Source organism: Zalophus californianus, chromosome 11, assembly GCF_009762305.2.
Source record: "Zalophus californianus isolate mZalCal1 chromosome 11, mZalCal1.pri.v2, whole genome shotgun sequence".
Classification (NCBI taxonomy): domain Eukaryota; kingdom Metazoa; phylum Chordata; class Mammalia; order Carnivora; family Otariidae; genus Zalophus; species Zalophus californianus.
The window spans coordinates 47,734,207-47,757,616 of record NC_045605.1 but is presented as its reverse complement, the minus strand read 5'-3'; the positions used below and the strand labels follow the sequence as shown (position 1 = coordinate 47,757,616).

Sequence of the window (23,410 nt, the reverse complement as noted above, 5' to 3'; positions counted from 1 at the left end):
CAGATGATTCCCTGAAGGGAAAGAAGTGGTAGTTCTTTCTCTCTTGATCCCTTTCCTCTTTTATCATCTTCTTTCTACATGCCAGTAACAAAAAGAACATCCTCTGGCAAAAGTTCTTTAAGTCTTCAAAGCAGACCTAAGGGAGCTGGCAGAGAGGAAAAGCATCAGGACAAGGAATAGGGATGGAGCACAGGCCTGACCATGGAGTCAGTCTCCATCTTCAATATTGGCCTGGGGTTCCTATCTTTCTGTCTCTTTTTACTGCTCACCCCTTTCCCTTGGGAGCTGTCCCTTTAGAGTCCCATTGTTTCAAGGCTGTCAGTCTACCTGGGAGAGAAAAAAATGGGAACATTCTATATCCAGCCCCAACCCAGCTAATAAAGTGTTAGCTTGCCTTGCTTTGCCTTTGTTCTGTGAATGGCACAGGGGTGTTAGGAGCAGATATCCAAATATCATTGTAACACACCAACTCAGGCTTAACTGTGCTGTGTAAACCTCTTCCCAATACCTCATTATTGTTATTACCAGCAGTTATTTTTATCACATCGGGTTACTAACAACATGTCCTTACAAAATCATGCTATGTTTCTTTCATTTTGAAGGTGAAAAATACAATTTCTTAGACATCAGCTCTCAGTCTGACTCATAATCTGATAGTACAAGAAGAAACACCCAGCGTTGGTAATTCAATGTGTTGTCCATTCATACTCATGAGTTGATTATAATTACTTGTATTTTCCAGGGAGGCTTTCTGCAATCTTCCAAGTTTGCTCTTAGTTGCAAAACAAAACTTACAACAAACAGTATCTTGTCTTCAATTTGCAAAGGACTATCATCTATTTCTTCCACTGTAATTCTTCTTACTTATGATACTCCATTTTACTTATGAGAAAACTAATTCTCAGAGATGTTAAGAGACTTCCCCAGGGTCACCTACCTAGCGGGCATCAGAGATGGAACCCTGTCCAGATAAGGTGAACCTGCATCCTATTTCTATCATCAGCCCCTCCTCCTTTCCCATAAGGAGATGAAGCCCAAGTCTGATGACTGAATTGGCAGCTTGGTAGAAAGCAGTTCATTGAGAGCACACAACAAAATGCTGTTAGAGCATTTCTGTAAACTGCAAACTACCACACTTCTGTTTTCCTAACCCTATGAATAATTTGGGAAGGTAATCTGCCTCAGAAACAGGGATCAAGTTTAACATCCGTTCTTGAGCAATTATGTGTTCATTGGGAGTGGAATAATGTCAAACATGTGCCCATTTTAGTGCCCTTGGCTTTTAGCACATTTGTCCTCCACAGCCACCACCCCCTTCAATTCTCTCTCAGGGAGATACTACCATCTATGCAGTCACCTGAGACAGAAAAGTAGGAGTCAGTCAACTCCATCCTATCTTTCACTCTCCTATCTGCCAATTTAAGAATTCACTGAGTCTACCTAATTTATATCTTAAATAATTCTTGAGTCTACTTCATCCTCATCCCCCATCACCATCACTGCTGTAAGCCTTTTTTTTACACATTTTTTATCCCTTTTACACATTCAAGGCCTGATGAGTGGTTCTGATCAGCTCTCATCCAAGGAACCCTGGGTTGTGCAGACTGCCACTGAGATTGCTTTTTCCCATTCATCCTCTACCCTGCACGGGGCAGCCTTCTGAAATGACAAACTGGTAAAGTCCTTCTCTTTAAACCCATTCAGTCTCGGAACAGAGCTCAAGCTTCCTTGTACTATGAGCTACCCCTCAACACTACTACCTGAGCAGAGCCCCCATTACTTCTGAACTCTTTCATTGCACCACTCCTACCTCAAGACTGTGGAATGAATATAAACATATCATTACTTCCAGGTTTTTAAAAAATCTTTAAAAAAAAATTCTGGTAAAATACACGTAAAAAATTTCTATCATAATCATGTTTAAGTGTTAAGTAATATGAAGTATATTCATACTAATGTGTAACCAATCTCCATAACTTTTTCATCTTGCAAATCTGAAACTCTATAGCCATTAAATAGCAATGCCCAATTTTCCCATCCCCCAGCCCCTGGCAACCACCATTCTACCCATTCTATTTTCTATTTCTACCAATTTTATTACTTTAGATACCCTATATCAGTGGAATCATACAGCATTTAACTTTTTATTACTGGCTTATTTCATTTTACATAATGTTCTCAAGGTTCATCCATGTATAGCATGTGACAGGATTTCTTTCCTTTTATAAGGCTGAATAATATTCCATTGTACGTCCACACCACGTTTTGTTTATTCATTTGTCCGTAGATGGGCAGTTTGGCTGCTTCCACCTCTTGGCTATTGTGAATAATGCTGTTCTGAACACAGGTATACAAGTATCTCTTTGAAACCCTGTTTTCCATTCTTTGGCATGATACCCAGAAGTAGAATTGCTGGATCATGTGGTAATCACATTTTTGGGTTTTTTGAGGAATTCATTAAGCTTTTTAACATTTTACATGCATAAAACCATGTTCATGTTACTCAAAACAGTTAGGAAATGCTTGTGTTCTGATAAAGATCCAAGAATGCCAAAAGCAAGGTTTTTTTGCAAAGTTAAAATGATTACTGTGGCTCCTCCAGGATTCCTGTAGTGAGATTCAGCTGGTTTAGAGAAAGATCCCATCCATTAAAATACACATTTCACCGAACTATTTGGACAAATAACTCTCAAGACACAGATAATAAACTCAGTTGAACTTATGTGGTGTCACAAATAACTTACTTTAATTATTTTCATAAATGTAAGACATAATTTTAAGACTGACAGGGCCTTAAATTAGGCTATAAAACCAATCTTTATGCTCAATTAATGTTTCATTAGTTAATAACTGTTCATTTTAATATTCACTGATCCTTTAGGCCTCAACTTTGATGTTATCTTTTCTGGGGAATTTCGTGAACTACAAATCTGAGATTTTGTGGGTGTTCCCATAGTTCCCCGTAATCTGCCAATCACAATTTTTATCATGTTATATGTCTGTGTACTTGTGTTTGTATGTGTCTGTGTGTTTACATTGAGCTAGAAGACTCTGTGAGTACTGGGACAGTTGAGTCTTGTTGATCCTCTCATCTCCTGTCCTTAGCCCAAGTGCCTGGTACATACACTTAATGAGTATTGGTTGAATAAAGATATGAAGGACAAACAAATGGATGAAATGGGTATCAGTTGCTTAAGCTACAAAGTTGTTTGGCTGCAGGATGCAAGCTCTCTCATTGCAAAACATTATGAAATCAGGTTTAAGTAAAAAAAGACACCTGCATCATTTGCTTGACACAATCTTAAAGAACATCACATTCTTAAATTTTCTCTCTCTCTCTCTCCTCATCATTCCTTTCAGTAAGATTTGCTAAGAATATAAACTGAATAAGAAACAGTTCGTCGGGTGCCTGGGTGGCTCAGTCATTAAATGTTTGCCTTCGGCTCAGGTCATGATCCCAGGGTCCTGGGATTGAGCCCTGCATCGGGCTCCCTGCTCAGCGGGAAGCCTGCTTCTTCCTCTCCCACTCCCCCTGTTTGTGTTCCTGCTCTCGTTATCTCTCTTTCTCTCTGTCAAATAAATAAATAAAATCTTAAAAAAAAAAGAAACAGTTCTTGACCTTGAGAAAACCATGAATTATTAAATGAGTTCCATACATATGCAGCTAAGCCACAATGCATAGTCCTAATGACACATATAAACTGAGTTCTGTGGGAACAGAAACAGGTTATCCCTAACTCTATCCAAGCCTTCCCTGTTTGCAACAAGATGTAGAATGATAACAGAAAGAAGTAAGAGATATTCTAAGCAAAGGCACCAATATGTATAAAGGAGATAAGTGATAATGGAGGAAGATGTTTTGAGGGAACAGTGAAATCCTGAAATGGATTGTAGCAGATGTTATTGCACCCCCCCCAAATTCATGGAAATCCTTTTTACACATTCAAGGCCCACATCTGCATACTTCTCAGAATGATCACTCTTGGGTGACTGAAGCATCCTTACTTAGATGTGCCTGGGAATTATAGTGGAATCCCCAACTTCTACACCTCAACGTGAAACAAACCCTGTGGGGCCAAATACACTCCAAAGCATCTGATGGGATTGGGGCTGAAGCTTGATTGCACCTGGACCTACTTTTTTTTTTAAGATTTTATTTATTTATTTGACAGAGAGAGACACAGCGAGAGAGGGAACACAAGCAGGGGGAGGGGGAGAGGGAGAAGCAGGCTTCCCGCTGAGCAGGGAGCCCGATGCGGGGCTCAATCCCAGGACCCTGGGACCATGACCTGAGCCGAAGGCAGACTTAACAACTGAGCCACCCAGGAGCCCCTGGACCTACATTCTTGCAGAACTTCTTGGTGCTTCCCTCACTCTCTTCATGGTTTGTTTTTGGAACTGCCTTCCATAAGTCATGCACACGCCAATCCCCATTTGACATCTGGTGAGCCTGATGTAAGATTTGGACGGAAATTGGGATATGAGGTACAGTGTGGCAAGACACAAGGCTGAAAGGCAGACTGCTATTTACTGTAGACTATGAGGAACAACTCAAGGGACCTAAATGATGCTCTTTCTAGTGCCAGCCACATATTCCCCCCCAAACACACTTTTTAAATTTCTTTTCTCCAGTGTTCTGCGAGAGATAACTAAGCAAGGGATAAGAAGAACTGGTGACAAGTGCCATATTTAACTCAAAAGCAAGTCTCGCCCTGATAGGGCATAGAATCTGCTTGGATTCAACTTTGGCTGGACCATAAATCATATTTTTGCTTTGTACTAGATAGACTAAAACCAATATTAAAACAAATGTTAATATTAAGAGAAATACTAATCCTAACACTAATGCCAATATTAAAGTCAATAATAATGTCAGTAACTATAACAAATTATTTTTTTAAATTGATATGCCAGTAACTATGCTAAATTATTATTTTTTAATTGATACTTTTTAGTTTATTTATGTGTGTGTGTGTGTGTGTGTGAGAGAGAGAGAGAGAGAGAGAGAGAGCTGGAGGGAGAGGGAGAGAAAATCTGAAGCAGACTCAGCATTGAGTATAGAGCCCAACACAGGGTCCGAGCCCACAACTGCGAGATCATAACCTGAGCCAAAAGCAAGAGTCAGCCACTCAACTGAACCACCCAGGTGCCCCTATCCTAAATTCTTTATATGCATCTTCACACCTGAGAGATAGGTGCTCTTATTCTCCTCATCTGGGGCTTGGATAATTAGGCATTTTTTCTAAGATTACATACCTGATGAGTGGCAAACTAGGATTCAAATACAGATTACTCTGACTCTGGAGCTAGAGCACATGATTATTCTTCTAAAGTTCCTCAAAGTTCTTAAGAGACCCAGTTTATCTTCAGGAAATATTTTTAGGAAATCTTCAAGAGTCATCTAACAAGGGAGATTAAACAAATCTGCAAAGGTCACATCCTGATTTCAGAATCAGTCCTAATGTTCTGGGCAATTCTGAGTTATTTCTCATTCCAGGGCTTGTCTATTAAGTACTAATGCCATTCTGGGCATCTTCGAGGGTTTCTGAATTGCCTGTGAAAGGAGGGCCATTTAAGGAAGGCTTCTGTTGTGAAATCTGTACCTTCCTTTTCCTGTCCTCAGCTTGGTTCATTAGAGGGGACTCTGGAATAAAAGCACTTTTGGACAGATGATATTTTCTCTCTCAGCTCTAAGGGGAGTGAAGCAGAGGAAAAGCTCAAGACAGGGAAGACATATGCTTTTCATGTCCCCCGTCTTAGCTCATTCTGGGCCTGACTTCTGGAATCCTATCCTCTTCCTTGCCTGAAGCTTAAGCTCCAACTCATGGGCTCCTTCATCAGGCAAGCTCTTTCAGGTCCTTGATGATCAGACTGGGTATCATCTCCTCTTGGAAGGATTCTCTGATTGCAAAGGTTGAAAGGATATGCTCCCATAGTGTTCAGCACAGATTTCTGTCATCAAATAACAACTTCATACTGCAAAAACCTGTCCATGTGCCTATCATTCCTACTAGTTCCTGAGTGCCTCTTGAGCACTGATGCAGTCATATTCATCTCTGAAACTCTAGTGCCCCACTGATGGGTGACACATACTAAAAGACCAGTAAATGTGATTTTAACTGAACTAAACCTAAATAATATGAGCAATAAAAAAGCTCTCCTACCTGAACCTGAATGCAATCATACTCACATGTTTTTTCAACCACAGAGCCCCCCACATGGATGGACAAAGGCCAGGAAGTCTGACCAGATTCAGCTCACTACCTTTTGCTGATGCCCACTTGAGTCCAAACTACCCTGAGTTACCCAGACTTCAAAGGCAGGAGCCTCCATGCGTCTGACCCATCACCGGAAGTCCTCCTGCACAGGTCAGAAGGTGGTGCCCCACTGGCCTACTGCATGAGAGCTGAGGGAGAAGTCACAAATCTTTCAAGGCCCATAAATAAAATCTGGGTCTGTCTCTTCTCTGCGTAAGAAGTGCTCTGCTTCCCCCTTGCAGCAGGAGTTGGCACTGTTCTGATGAGAGAGAATCAGATCAAACTCCGAGAGCCAGACCATGTCTGTATGCTCTTGAACAGCTAGTGAACACTACCCATGAGCCCTTTGCTAAGAGTGTTAGAAAGAATATCCCACTTAAGACTTATAGCAACATTCTGAAGCAAGTACAAAATTAAGGAATGATTTACAGTTTCTGACACAAAGCCTGACATCTAGGAAATGCCCCCAATCTGTTAGTTCTACCACTTCTGTTAATAATAACAAGTAGCATTCTGGGTGTTATCTCCCTCTCTGTGATCTCAGTTCCTAGAGGGCAGGGAACCCTGACATTTGTCTGTCTCCTGCAAAACAGTCAGGCCAGCACACCAAGCACACAGTGTGTGGCTGCTAGACCTGGCTGACTATGCACCACTGGAAGGAAGACTCTTAGTTTCAATAATGTGCTTTGGCAGAAAAAAAAGAAAAAAAAAAAGAAAAGCACATATTTTAGGAGAAGCATGAAGTCAGTAAGAAAATTAAGTAAATAATGAACTTGCAAAGAGCAATGATTCCTAAGAAAGAAGTGAATGAAGCTCAGGAAAGAGAGAAAACCAAGAGTGAAGAATGTGGGTTTCAATAAATGTACTCCATGGAAATAAAGGGTCTTCAGTTCCTCTCAAGACTAAATTTAACTCCCCAAACAGTGCATGCTTATCTGGGCACTGCTAGTTACTGCCTTATTTTGAGGAAAATATTTCATTTAAATACTTCAATATTTCTTTTTAGGAATTTTATTTACTGGAGACTTGTGCAGTATGTAGCCAGCCAGCTCTCCTTTCCAGCTCCTTTTTCCGTGATAGCTTAGCGTATTTGTCACCTGTGACCCAAATCCGTTACCATGCCTACTTCATCCCCTCTCCAACTCCCCGTCTCCCTTTCTGGAGGGAAAACATGGACAAAAGAAAGAGAAAGAAAAAAAAGAGAGAAGATAAAAGAATGGTTAAGGCAGTGATCAGATTGGTAATATATTCATTTCTTTAATTTGAAATAAATTCTCTGAATGATATTTTGGCTAGAGCAGGTTTCTCTTTCCCCTCTCCATCCTTTCTGGCCACTATCCTAGTCTCTTCTGGAACAGTCATGCGTATGTTGTACATCTGGAGTGGGGGGTCGTTAGATAGGAGGACAATGGGAGAAAGAAGCACAAGACAGACCAGGCATGATTTTCACCTCTACTTCCTCAAGGAGGCCTCCTGGCTTCCCCTGTCTTCCCGTACAACCCCACACCCTGCCTGGCAGGATTTCAGGGTACCCTGTACTTACTTTTCAGAAAACTCATCACATTTTTATTTTACATTTAATTTCTATAGTCATTTGCTTGATGTTTTCCTCCTCTGTTGGACTGAAACCTCCATGGAGTCAGGTCACTGCTGACCTTCAGTACCTACTACATAGAAGGTCTCAGTCAATATTCACTGAATAAATCATCTCTGGCCAAATAAATCTCTCTTCAAATCCATTATTCAAAGAGCTAATAAGAGTGGGTTGAAGCTCACTGATTGCTGATTGCACCCAGATCTTCCCCAAGTGAAATTACCCTTCCAAAAAACAAAACAAAACAAAACAAAACCACCCAGTGACCCACAATCAGCAATACAGCTGGCCCGAAGGACACTCGAAAGAGGAATGTTTTGAGGATTGGAGCAGGATGTAAGGAACATGATGGATCTGAGAGATGAAAAGCTCTCCCAGGTGCTCCATTTGAATTTTTTTCAAACAAAACTCAGAAATGAAAGGAAATATATTCCCGCTTTTTGCCACAAAGAACAGGACAAGCCAGGATGTTAATTAAATTACAAATCAGCTGTCTGCTTGCAGCTGACAGAGCTTTGTGTGCTTCCAAGCAACGTCAGATATTTTAAACCCTCTGTAATTACCTACGATGGAGGAACTGCCAAGAAGTTCCTTTCATGAATATTTAATGGATCTTAAGATCCTTTTTAAAGAACTGATGATTTAAATAATCATGAGGGAACTTAGTCTAGCTCAGTGCTGCCCTCCATCTGTTAACTGAAGATGTTGGAGATGTAGCTTGACAGGAAATGCAAGCTATCTTTCCTCAACTTCTTAGCTAAGCCCAAGGCCTAGGGGAGGCCAGGCTCACCCAGGAGAGGTAATTGTATGCTTAGACAGCACTTAAGCTCTCTGAGCAAGTCAGAATGGGACCACAGACTTAGGGTCTGGGAAAATAACCGGTGTGTAATTATAAAATGAATTCGTATAAGATGTCACACATTCAGGTTGCTATTTATCATTTACAAAAACACATTCAGAGACATTGTTCCAAGAAATTCTCAAGAACTGGAAAAAGAGGGTATTACCACTCTGATTTCCAAATGAGAAAAAAGGAGCAAGAAATCTCCAAAGTTAAACAAATGGTAAAGTGGGTTTCAAGTCAAGCTAGCCAGGTGACTCCAAGAGGCAACCCAATATGGTGGAATGTGCATAAATTCTGGCATTAAAAACATAAGCTCAAATCTCAGGCCACTTGCTAGCTGGGAGACATTTGTCAATTTGCTGGATTGATTGAAGCTATAAACTGGGAATTATAGGATCTACCTCATAGAAATAGGAGCATTGAATGAGACACTGTATTCTTGGCACATGGTAGCTGCTTGCCCAATATTAATGCTCTCCTTTCTGGAACTGTCAAGCCCTTCACTCTTTGCAGATCTGGGTCATCAAAAAAAAAAAAAAAAAAAAGTGGTCCCTAAGAGAGAACTCCTCAGACTGTCAATGCTGTCAGCAAAATGGAAACAAATATGAATAATCCTTTATAGCTAAACATGTCTATCATCTTTCCCTTTCTTAGGTCTTCATAGTAGAATAACTTTCTAAAACCTCAATGGTAGAATAGTCTCCAGGAATGCAGGTTTTGGAGAAACTGCCTGGACCACTTCCCCAGTCTGTCATGTACTACATGACCTTGGGCAACTCATCAAACTCTGTGATACTGGATATTCCACATCTGTAAAATGAGACTAGTACTTACCTCACAGCATTTTTGAGAAGGTCAAGTGAGATGCCTGGAATGCATTTAGTAGACGGTCTGTGAGCTGGTAAGTGGTCACTTAGTATCACCTATGATTATTTTATTGTAACATTGGATTTTTTTTTTACTTATTTATAAAAAAATTTAAATTCTAAAAACAGGAAAAAATGTAGCCTTTCTTTATTGCTTTCAACTTCTTCAAACAACTCTCCCACTACTATATAACACACAGAGCCTCTGCTCCAACCTCACAGCTCTCCTGACCCCACAAAACACTCTCCAGCTTTCCTCTATGCCATCTTCAAGCCTGAAAATCTACCAGGCTCTTCCAAACCATCTCCACTCTACTTGGACTGCTCTGGCTATTCTAGCTACTGTTACTCCTCTCCTCCCAATTTTTTCACTCAAGAATTTATTCCAAGTTACAAAATAAGTAAGCCATGGGGACATAATGAACAGCATGGTGACTATAGTGAATAATACAGTTGATCCTTGAACAACACAGGAGTTAGGGGCAACAACACCCACACACAGTCAAAAATCTGTATGTAAATTTTGACTCTCCCAAAACTTAACTACTAATAGCCTACTATGAACCAGAAGCCTTACAGATAACATAAGCAGTCAATTAACACATATTTTGTGTGTTATAATATACTGTATTCTAATAATAAAGGAAGATAGAGAAAAAATGTTAAGAAAATCATAAGGAGGAGAAAATTCATTACAGTACTGTATTTATTGAAAAAAAAATCTATGTATAAGTGGACCTGTGCCATTCAAACCCATATTGTTAAAGGGCCAACTGTACTGTTTAAAAAAAAAAAAGTGTATTGAGCACCTATTATGTGCCAGACATTGTAAGTGCTAGAGATACAACAGTGAACAAAAAAGACACATCCCCCGCCCATCCTTTGTTCTTGATGTCTTCTCTACCTTGATAACCTCCCCAACTGTCTTTCAACTGGCAAATGCTCAACCTTCAAATTTAACTTACATATGATTTCTTCCCAGATGCTTTCTCTGGATACCCAGGTTTGGCAAAGTGTCCTTTATCCGTGGCTCTCATGACTGACACACTTAGAATCCCTCTTTTTTCTTACTGTTTTTGTTTGTTTGTTTTTAAACATGTACGTATCTGCTTTTCTCATGGAAATATAAAAACATCTTGATTCATTTTTGTACCACCAGCAGCAAGCATTCCACCAATAAATGTTTCCGAACTGAACTACAGCTGGTGGAGATGTAAGTTCCTCGGGACTGTTGTGTACCCCACCACACCTAGCACATCCTAGAAATAGCATATGCTCAAGAAACCTGTCTGGATTCTATAGGAGATCTCATTACTGAACAGTACCACATAAGATTTTCAATAATGAAGTAAAAAACTGGTTCACATGTAGCCATAATGAAGTGGAATTATTTGGGGGAGAATCAGTCAAGTTTTGGGTGTGAGGCACCTGGGAAGGAGTGTTGACTGGTGGCTTTCTAGAGCAAGGAGTTGAGAGGAAGACAAATTGTGACATGCAAGAAGGGAAGTGAGTGGGTTCCCGATCCTTGCCCCTACTCTGCCAGTACTGAGTTAGAGCAAAACATGAATACGGCCATCCCAAGTAATTACCCAAGGCTCTCTAAACTCCCGGGCAGCAGCTGGACACACAGACAAGTGTCGACCTTGAGAAGCACAATAAAATAAAGTGTATACAAGGCAGGGAAGAGGTCTAAAAGAATACACACTGTATTGACAGTGGTGTCTCTGGGTGATTATTAATTTCCTGTTTTGAGCCACATGTATTACTTGGAGAATAAAAATAATTAACAAAATAGAACATGTAAGACACGATCAAGTATTTACTTTGTTGTAATGAGGAAGGTTTGTGGTGAGGGAAGATTCTCCTGCCCTGGAAAAGGTTTCTCCAAGTTGAGTTGAGTTAACTTTGAGAGCTGGTTGAAGGCCACAGGGTGATTGCCTGCTGATAAATGAAGGAGAGGGAGCTAGGAAGGAATTTGCTAGGGAGTAAGAGAGTTGTAAGTCAAATTGCTTTGTTACCAAGAAATCAAAGCAATGGTTTATGAACAGTCTCGACAATTAGTTTGTCCATTTGAAGCACAAATTCAAATACAGTCTGAATAATTCTGCCGGGATAAATGCCACTGGATGTGAGAGAGGACAGTAAGAACTTGTGGGCAGTCACTGTCTGATTCCAACTGCTAGCAGGACAGCTGCTGCAGCTTCGGTGAGTCAGTCACTGTTCGAGGCCAGAAGTGTGTCCTCAGTGCTCCCAGGGCCAGGAAAAGATGAAATGATTATTTCATTGGGATTCCTCATCAAGTGATGCAAATTCCCTGCACCTTAGTGTCCTGAGTTTAAATTCTGCTCCTGCCACCAGTCAGCAATGTGACTTCAGGCAAGCACAAAAGCTCTCTGAAACTCAGATTCCTCATTTGTGAAATTGGGCTAATAATACTCATAACAGTGTTGCTATGGGAAATTGGTGAGATAATATGCATAAATGCCTTGGCAGAGGTCTTGACTCCTGACTGATGCTTAGGAACTCTAAGCTTCTTCCTATTTCTGTGTCAGTGTCATATCTAAGTGTTGTCAGAAGGGTCACCACACACACACACACACACACACACACACACACCACATGCGTGCGCGCATGCATGGACTCAGCTCAGCCTTACCCCTATCACACGGAGCCGGCCTCCTGCACACTTCTACAAGCATTGTAGCATCGTTGTAGGTCAGTGCAAACTCTCTGAAGATGCACACTGAGTTGCGAAGTCCTTGCCTCTACTGCTCTAAGCTTCAGTTTCTTTTCCATAGGTGAGGCCATCTTTCCCTCTTTATCCATGCTTCCTCCTGAGCCAAGGTTCCTGGTGTCTTGTGCCTATGATTACCATTTTTGTGCAGCAGGGAGGGAGAAAACAGTCCTAGATGCAAGCGTGGAAATTGCCACCACTGGTTGATGAGTCAAGCTACTCTCCTGACCCATTTGAGCTTCTGGACCTCAGAATCTGCTGTGGAATTGGCACCTGCTCCAGCCTTCCATCCATAACTGACCTCCCGAGATTAGACCACTTGCCCACTTGACTCCAGAACATCTCCCAGATTCTTTCTGACAGGCTGTTCCAGAGATTTCCTAGTCAGCCTATTGGCATGTGCTTCCACTGTGATATTAAAGAGAGTAAAATCGCTTCCTAACAGGAAATATCATCATTTTTTATTCAACAAAGTATTTATTGAGCACATTATGTACTAATCACTAAATTGTAGGTGCTAGGAATACAGTAGTAAAAAAAAAAGGTAAAAATGTATGACTTCTTAGAGCTTAAATTCTAGTTGCATTAGGTAATATAGCTCTTTGCCTGAATTCTCTTTTTTTCCCCTTTAATGTGCTTCCTTCACCCAGCAGCAAGCATGAACAGCTGTCATCTCCATGGGAAGATGTCAGGTGGCCCAAGTGGGCAACCACTCCAAATTATCTCCGTGGGTGGTACAAATGGGCTTGGATCCATCTAACTGTTTTTATCCAGCTGCATTTGTCCCATAAGCCCTCATGATAAGCCAGCCTCAGTGACTGTGGAACATGGAACAGGTAAAGGATTGAGACAGAAGGTATGGCCTTGATTTTGATCTCATTTGCAGTGAGTTCTAATCAAAGAGGATTATTTGGAAACCTGATACTGTCATAAAAATGTTAATATTTCCTCAAATACAGTTGCTTCATAATTCATGGTTGGTTATGGTGGCTTAACCTCCAAATAAGACAATTTTCTCTTGGGAAGACATTTTTATACTTAATCTAGGCATCTGAGTATGCAATTAAATACACAATTAAAGAATGCTATTGTGTGCTTATTACAACCTTAAGATGTAAGTCCCAAATCAAGAAAACCTAGAAAGTTTTCTCATTTTTTTGTCCTGGTACCGTGTTGGGAACTGACAGAGTCATCTTTCAGATGAGTGCCTATGGTGTGGCATACACATGTATCAGTGCTTCATAAGTATTAATTTATTTAATCCTTACAACAACTTATGAATGAGTTACTATTTTATTTCCCTCATTTTATAGATGAGAAATTAGAGACAGAGAAAAAATTAAGTAACCTGTTCATACAACTAGTGGAGAAGCTGAGATTCATACTGCACTATCCTGGTAATCCCTACCTTTAATCCTGCACTGTGCTGTCTCTCAGATATTATGCATTTCTTAGTCTCTGAATCAGGTATTTATTCTGAGTATTATAGATACTTTGGCTCTTCGTTTTAAAAGTCCAGGTCTCTAAGCTTCCCTTTATCCTTGTCGGGCCATAGATACAACTGGAAGTATAAATAGAAATAACCCACATAATGACACTGCCATTTCCCTGGTCACCCAAATACAAAACCATATAGATCAAGATGATCCTCCAGCATCTTTCTCTTCTCATGACTTCCAGAGTAAGATCAACCTGACTCACTTGGCAGAACATGATACCTAATATCAGAGTCAAGGCCAAAATGATTTCACGTCAGACTGAAAGTTCTTTGATGAAAGCAGTGACTCTCTAACTAGCCATCTCAGTACACCTTTGGCAAGTATGAGGGATTTAGTACGTTTTGCCAAGTGAATGAGTCTAGTGTAAGCTAAATGGATTCTACTTCAGCAAGGACTCTTGTTCTTTCCACCTCTATTGCCCTTTGTCCAGCCGGCCCTTGTTTCCTCTCTCCGGAATATTGCACTTTCCTCTTAAGTCCCTTTCCAATCACATTCTTGCCTCTCCCCACCCCAACACACCAACCTTCCCTTCCCTACCTCTCCATCCACCCCCAACCATGCCAACTTATCATTCCATTCTGAATTATTTGTAATTCAGAGTAAGAGTAATATATCACCACTGGGACTTTGCACTTTGCACTGGGACTTTGCTACTTCCCAGATACCTTTGCCATCTCTTCACCTTCAGGGTTCAGCTAGGATAATACCTCCTCCCAGGAGCCTCCTTAATTGATCTACTTCCCTTGTTAACCTGTGCCCAACCCCAGACTAGGGTCAGGACTCACTCATAGCAACCTGTGCATACACAGGATATTTTTTATTTTATAATTTTTGCCTGTTTGATTGTTTACCTTTATAGACTCTAAGATCTTTCAGTACAAAGACTGAATCATTTATTGCCATAACACCTGAGTCAGGTATTCAATAGGTGCTGAAGAAATGTTTGTTAAATAAATAAGAGCAGCCTAGTAACTAGTTTTCTTATCTGCATTCTCTCTACCGGCCAAGTCATCCAGCTAGTCAACCCCAGATACATCTTTAAGCACAACTTCACCATATCACTCACCCTTTAAAGCCCTCCCCTAGTTCACTACTGCTTGGGAACAGAACATGCACACTTTGGCAGAGTATTCATGCCACTAGTAATCTCTCTCCAAATTTCCCTGACTGTGCTTCTTTACCCATTTGCATTCTACTCAAACTAGTCAAACAACTTTTTTCTGAAGTCTCACTCATCTTTCCTACTTTCCCCTCTTCTGCTCTTCCTTCTGCCTTAAATGATCCTTGAATCACGGATGGGAAATACCCTTCTCTTTGAGGTTCTGTTCAAACGGCATCTTTTCTGATCTCCCGAAGCAGATATAACCTCTCTTTATCTTCATTTTATACTGCTCTCGTAATGAAATCGTCCATCACTGAGTCTGTAGTTTTTCTATCCATCTGTCCTTTTGTTAAGCACTTATGGTGGGTTAGTGAGGCAATGTAATAGACACTGAAAATATTTAGAGAGATGAAACACAGTCCCAGCCTCCATAAACTCCCTTTTCAGTAGCTGAGAATAACAAATTTAATCAATTGAGGGTGTCACTGATGAGACACATTCTCATTTCAGAGACGCTAAATATTTTAAAAGTGCATCTTAGAATTGACGGAATGCCACATTACAGTATAGTATACAAAGGTTCCCATGGTAGCACACTTAACCTAGCTTTGGGGGCATAAGAGGATGGTTCTGGAGAATAACACACCTCTAATTTATCTTATACAATGAAAAGGCATTAGGCAAAGAGGCAGCAAGGCTGCTAGCAAAGAACATCAGGTTCAAAGTCAAGGAAGAATGATAATAGAGCATAATATCTTGAAGTATTAAAATGCTTGAAGGAAGGTTCTTACATTGTTTCCTCTAGAGAGCTTCATACAGAGCCTTAAACAGTTGTGTTAGAGAGAAATTAAATTTATTCTAAGTCATAGAAATATTAGCAAAAGGAGATCACTGTTTATGTGCTACAATATAAGTAAGCTTGTCAACTTCCCTTTAAAATTTGCAACATGGAGGGGCACCTGGGTGGCTCAGTTAAGCATCTGACTTTGGCTCAGGTCATGATTTCAGGGTCCTGTGATCGAGCCCCGGGTCAAGTCCTGCACCGAGTCCTGCGTCAAGCCCTGTTCAGAGGGCTCCTCGCACAGCAGGAAGACTGCTTCTCCTTCTCCCTCTGCCTGGCCCCCTCCCTCTGCTTGGCCCCCTGCTTGGCCCCCTGCTTGTGTTCTCTTTGTCTCTCAAATAAACAAATAAAATCTTTTAAAAAAATTTTTGCAGGTTGCCTGGGTTGTTCAGTTGGCATCCAACTCTTGGTTTTGGCTCAGGTCATGATCTCATGGTTGTGGGATTGAGCCCCGAGTCTGGCTCCTCCCTCAGCGGGGAGTCTGCTTGAAAGATTCTCTCCCTCTGCCCTTCCCATCCCCCCCAAAAATGAATAAATAAATCTTTAAAAAAAATTTGCAACATGGAACTAACATTGCAGGGAATTTTGAAGATTAAATTGCTTGAGATAGTCAATTCAAAATCCGAAATATAACTGATAAATTTATCATCCATGAGAACAGGGTCTGAATGATTAGACTTTTGTATAATTTAGACTTTCATAAACTAGTAGACTTGGCAAGGCTAATAGAGGTCAGTTGGTATACATTCCTTCTTCATCATAAAAAACTTAGTTCTTAAAGCTATGAGCAACTTCTGGCTTCTATTTGGGGACCTATGTCAGTCCATTCAGTTCATGGATACATTTTCAGCTTTGTGTGTCTTATTTTCTTCTTTCTTGTAATGGTTTTATTGAGATATGAAAAATTAACAATCCAGGGAAGCTACTCAAGCATGCCATTCTTTCGCCTAAAAATAGTTACCCCCTCCTTAATTTGGATAAGACTTGTTCAATCTTGAACACAGAATTATCTGTAGGTTTATGAGGGGCACTAACTGCTAGGATTCAATAATAAACAAGACAGACAATATTCCTCCTCTTATGGAGCTTCCCTGCTAGTAGAAGTGACTGGCAAAACACAACTAACAAATAAACAAAATAATTCCAGATGGTCAAGGAAATGAGAAGGTACTCTAAGAGAGCACAAAGGAGAAAACTTATTCAGTAGAGGAGGTCAGGGGACACTTTCTAAAATGATGATATACAAGCTGAATCCTAAAGACTGAGAGAATTCCCAAAAAGAGTCAGGTGGGCTACATTCCAGACAAAAGGAAGAATAACCACGAAAACATCTGAGCTGGGAAAGAGCTTGTTGGGCTCTAGGACTGACAGAGCTTTCTGAGGAAGGACACGTGAAGTAGATTTGAGGCAGGAAAGGTAAACTGGGGCAGACCACACAGGACTGTCTAGCCCTCAGAAATGATTTAGGCCCCCATTCTGAAAAACATAAGATGTCAATAGAGGGTTTTGACAGGAAAGTGATATGATCTGATTTATATTTAAAAAGCCTACTCTTGCACTGTTGGTAGGATTTTAAAATGGGGCAACCACTATGGAAAAATGGTTGTTCCCTCAAAGAATTAAAAATAGAACTACCATATGATCCAGCATTCTGACTTCAGGGCAGATAGCCAAGAGAATTAAAAGCAGGGTCTGGAAGAGATATTTGCATCCCTGTGTTTGTAGCAGCATTATGCACAATAGCCAAGAGGTGGAAGCAACCCAAATGTCCAAGGGCAGATGAATGGATAAACACAATGTGGTATGTACATACAATGGAATATTATTCAGCCTTAAAAGGCAATGAAATTCTGACACATGCAAACATGGATGAACCTTGAGGACATTTTGCTAAGTGAAATAAGCCAGTCACAACAAGACAAATTCTGTATGATTCCACCTATATCAGGTATCTAGAATAGTCAAATTCATAGAAACAGAAAGTAGAATGGTGATTACCAGGGGCTTGAGGGGAGTTGTTTAATTTGCAGAGACTTTCTGAATTGCAAGATGAAAAAGTTCTGGAGATCTGTTCACAACAAGATGGCAAATTTTATATTACATGATTTTTTTGTTTTTTTTGTTTTTTTTTACCCTAAAATTCACTCTGATTGCCTGTGGAGAATGGACTGGATTGGGGAGAGGACAAAGGAGGGAAGCCAGTTGGGAGGCTCTTAGGGGACCCATGCTGGTACCTGGACAGGGATGTAGCAGAGTCTGCAGTGAGCCCTGCCTCTGCACTCTCTATAGTGAGGAAATATCCAAGGCCCACAGACTCCAAGTTTTTGCTCACTCACCCACAAAAACATTCCAAATGCCCATGTATCTCATTCCTTCAACCTTTTAACATCTTTCCTCAAGAAACAACAACAACAAAATGAATTTTAAGAAAATTGGTGATGAAATCAGCTCTCACCTGGGCTCATCTTTTGCCTGGGAGGAACGAGGAAGAGGTTTGGTAGCAGGTGGACTTTAAGCAACTGTACGTAATCTACCTCGGGGATTAGATAATGTGTGTTAGTCTCCCAGCAAAAATGGCCCCCTGATTGTTTTTAATAGACATGAGCATTGACTTAACTTCAAGATAGAAATTTTTCTTCCTGACTCAGTTTTCTGTTTTAGATCATAGCGATAGCCCTAAATGGTTAAAATACTTGAGGGCAAAATAAGAGTCCAAACTCCCCAGCTTATACGGTGTGTGTGTGGGGAGGGAGCTCTACATGCTTAGAAGGTAATTATTTTGTATTTTGATAAAAATTGTATTTAAAATTCATTGTGAAGTTTTTCTTGCATACATGAATTTGTATCAAAGCTATACAAGCTATAAGGAATAATGTAACAGACTCCCTGTAATTGTCACCCAGCAGGGGTGCCTGGGTGGCTCAGTTGGTTAAGCGACTGCCTTTGGCTCAGGTCATGACCTCAGGGTCCTGGGATTGAGATCGAGCCCCGCCCTGGGCTCCCTGGTCAACCGAGAGCCTGCTTCTCCCTCTCCCTCTGCCTGCTGCTCTGCCTACTTGTGCTCTCTCTCTGTGTGTCAAATAAATAAATAAAATCTTTAAAAAAAATTGTCACTCAGCTTAAGAAGTTGAGTATTATCGATACAGTAGAAACCCTGGGTGCACATCCCTGGCCATTTCTATCTCCCTCTCCACAGAGGCAGCTGTTAAATTTTGTGTTCACAATTCCCTGCTTTCCTCCTCAATGGTCTTACTATACAGATATGTATCTGTGGTAGTTTTATGTGCCAACTTGGCTAAACTATAGTACCCATTATTTAATCTAGATGTTGCTCTGAGGGAATTTTCTAACAGTGGTTAACATCTACAATCAGTGGAATTTAAGGAAAGGAGATAACACTCCATTACCTGGGGTTATCGGCGGGTGGGACTCAACCGATCAGTTGAAAGGCATTAAGAGCAAAACTGAGATTTCTCAGAAGAAATTCCACTGGTGGACTGCTCTTCAGCTCCTGCCTGAGAGTGTCCAGCCTGCTGGTCTTCCCTGTGGACTTAAGACTTGCCAGCCTCCACAATCACGTAAGCCAATTCCTTAAAATAAATTATATATACTATATATACTGGCTCTGTTTCTCTGGCAAAACATTGACTGATGTAGTATCCCCCAAATATGTGTAGTTTGGGTCTGTTTGGGAACTTCACATAAGCCGTTTCATATTGTGGCTCTCCTTCTGCAATTTTGTGAAATTGCACATTCATGTTGACGTGTGCAGGTAAAGTTCATTTAATTTTGTACAGTACTTCATTGTATGGTATACCACAATGTACTATTTTCTTGCTTAAGGACATTCACGATATTTTGATTGTTTTCCCTTCTGGACTAACAAAACTATAACAGTACTGCTATGACATTCTTCTATATATTTCCTGGTACACATATGTAAGAATCTCATCGGGGCATAAGCCTAGGAGTGGAATTTCTGGATTATATTACTCTATAATACATCTTCAACATTACTAGACAACCAAATTGTTCCAAAATGATTGTATCTATCATCAGAATTATACCAATTTATACCCCACCGGTAATAAGAGCTATGATTATGCCCATTCTTGGCAAACCTGGCATTATCAAGGAAAATGCTTCTAATCTGCATAGATATCAGATCTATTTGGAAAACTGAATCAACAGGGTTTATGGACATGAGAGATGAAAGAGAGAAAGCAGTCAAGGATCATTCTCTGATTTTTTTATCTTTGCAACAATTAATATTCATTCTAAGGGTCTTTTTTTTTTTTTGCTTCTTTATCTCAAATACACAAGATAAAGTTGAACAAATAGTTTGGTTCACTAAGTGATTTGGGTTTGGTTTATTTCTCAGATTAAACATCCCTCATGTGCAGAATCTTGCTTCCGCCACAAGGTGGCAAGCTAAGCATCCTCAAATTTAAAGCTCAGCGCTGAGGGCTGAGTGAAAGTGTGTTCTTAGAAAGTTTATAAAGCAAGAATTTATTCCCTAGCAGTTCTTTATGGATATAATATTCACGCTTCTTGCATATTTTAATATCATAATATTTACCCATTTCTCCCTTCTATAAAGGAGTAATCAAAAAGTCCTTTTCCTTCTTTTTTTTTTTTAAATAAAACTCAGAACCTGTCAGTGCTCTTGTGAGCATCCTTATTTGGCTCCCTTTAATTATAGCACACATTCAAGACTCCTTTGCCTGACATACAAGACCTTCTACAAACTGTCTTGAACCTGAATTTCTAGCTTCATTTCCTCTTACTTTGTTCCCACTCTAAACACACACACACACACACACACACACACACACACACACACACACACACAGAGTTTCTCCCATTTTCTGCACATTCCATCTTTCCGGGTCTTATCTGCCTACATCAAATTCCTCCCACATGTGTGGTGAGGACTGTTGACTTTGAACACTCTCCCATTTCTTTTCTACCTATTCAACTGAAGCATGAATTTGAGTCCCAGTTGCAATACCACCCTACTGAAGATGTCAGGGTTTCCTCCAGCAGTTATCCATGACTCCTCTAAGCCCCTAAAACATTTTTATATAGCACTGTTAGAGCTGTCATGTTTTATTATGACATTTTAATCTTTTTGTCTCTCTCTCCTCAAACATTACTTACCAACAGGGAGTCATGATAGATTTTTCTTTGACTCTGTCCTAGAGCCTTGGGCTTTGCCTGGCCAGCTGGTAGGTGTCAGTGAATGTTAACTAGTTTGCTGAATGAATGAATGAATGAATGAATGAATATTGTATAAAGGTCAGTATTTTAAGCAATTCACATTTTCCATCAGTATGTACAGTATGGAACCCAGTGCTTATATTGTTAGAATTTTTATCTATTATTACTGTGGTTGTTATTATAACTAAACTCATTTAAAAGTAAGCACTGAGTTGGTAGTAAACAAGAGGTAGAAGACTTGCTTCTGCCCATGAGGAGGTAAGCCAAGGGGAGCTGGGGAGATGGCACAGCTCAGGAAACAGGCAATGTTTTTATATGGAAATCAGTATAATATACTGATATAATAAAGTAGTTCACTTAATGAGTGTGATTAAATAAATCACTGGGCTTAGCCATTGGCAAGAAAAGCTTTCAAAATTCAGTTGACATGTCAAATATTTTTCTCAGCAAACATATTATTGATTTTCCACAAAGGTTATAATTTAACAAGCACATAATATTGATTTTTTTTAAGGCTCTCAGTCCAGAACTAAAAGTATCTCAGTGGAATTATAATTCCTTCTAATTAAAAGCTTCAACATGCAAATATATGCCATAAGGCATTAGGCACCATATGCTGCACCGTAATCTGAATTTGCTAACTTCACCTCTTTAGTCCTGTGAATGTAACTCTTTCCTGATGAGTACTTTTTTTGCATCTTATCTTCTTAGGTTTATACCTAGAAGATTTCCTCTCTGTGTTAACTTACACTAAAATTTTTATTCTATTTTAATTCAAAATTAATTATATCACTAGTTATTGAGTGCCTACTGGGGGCAAAGTAATGAGCTATGCCCTAACATATTGCTTATGACATGCTTCTGCTATTTATTTTCAGCTATTATTTTGATAAAGGCCTACTCTGTGCCAGATACTCTTCCAGGACAAAGAATCTAAGTCTCAAAATATTTATACTGGTATGCTGCAGGATCTTGTATACCTTTTGGAAATGTGTAAGAAGTTCTTCCCAAAAGATTTGCAGAACTCTTTCAGCTATTTTCCGAGAAGTAAAACACTGTGTATATTCTCACCCCAAATTTGGGAACTTGATATTTTTATTTAAGTCAAACCTAGTAGGAAAGTCACATTATATTGATTTTAGCCAACATTCTCAAATGGAGCACATTAAGTCAGCATACAAATTGCTGTTGACTATTATTGAATACCCACAGTGTGCTAGGCACTATTAATTCAGCTGAAACTCATTAATTCAAGTGAATAACTAGATCCCCATTAGGAGGGCTCACATTTTACAAATGACCAAGCAAGAGAAAAACACCCAGCTGAAAGGCAACAGAACTGGCAGGCACTTTCATCATCTGCTGTTAATTGGAAGAAATAGAACTTAATTTTATTCAGAATAATGCTTCATCATGGCTTTGGAAAGTAATGAATTCCCAGGGGATCTGAATGGGCTCCTCTAATAAACTTTCCATGAGACATGGCATATTGGTTGAAGGAGGAGAGGAGTCTTCCTATAAAATGTTAAGGGTTGTGGGGAGATAGAATAAAATGAATGAAATCTACTTTTTATGTCAAAAGCAACAGAAAAATCACAAAGTTATTTTCTCTGGCCACCCATGGACTACCCCCTTTGAGGCTAATTTATGGATGATAGTAATGCAGGGTTGAGAGAAGAAACCGAGGGGTATGCTGGACCTGAGCTCCAGATGAAATACATTGGAGTTAAAAAAAAAAAAAAGTAATACCTAGGAGTCTAAGAAGTCTGGGTGCTTTCTTTTGCTGTGAGGGAAAATTAATAAATTAATATTCTGGGGGTGCCTGGGTGGCTTAGTCAATTAAGCAACCAACTCTTGATTTCAGCTCAGGTCATGATCTCAGGGTCATGAGAAGGAGGATGCTTGGCATTGGGTGTGAAGGATGCTTGGCACTAGGTGTGGAGCCTGCTTAAGATTCTTTCTCTCCCTCTGCCCCTCCCGAACACCACCCCCCACCACTTGTGTGCACAGGCATGTGCGCTCTCTCTAAACGAAAAAAAAATGTTCTGGAGTTCGAGTACTCACACTTTTTCATATGACTTGACACTGTATTTTCCTAATAATAGACCATTCCTTACTAGTGTCTTCCTATCATTACATATTCTTTCAAAAAAATGTTTATTGGATATCTCAAATGTGCTAGGCACTGTGCTAGATATTAAGAATACAATAATCAACAAAATAATTTTATTTCCTTCTCTCATGGAGTTTACAGTCTGGTAGGGAAGGCAGACAGTAAATGCATAAATGACTTCTTAATGACAGACATAATATAAGCTATGAAGAAAGAGTACAACTGACATTTGGAGTATGTACCAGTGAGTATCAATACATATACTTCAACAGGTCTGGATGGTAATATAAATGATAGCTACCCCTAGCTGATCATCTATTCTATTCTAGGCTCTATGCTA

At 40.0% G+C, this 23,410-nt stretch overlaps 1 protein-coding gene across 16 annotated transcripts in view; it reads right to left on the bottom strand.

Annotated features, from left to right (window-relative positions):
* The window catches only part of DLG2 (discs large MAGUK scaffold protein 2), a 2,208,086-nt gene that overhangs the window by 1,043,584 nt on the left and 1,141,092 nt on the right, over window positions 1–23,410 (bottom strand). The gene's annotated exons all lie outside the window — the stretch shown is intronic.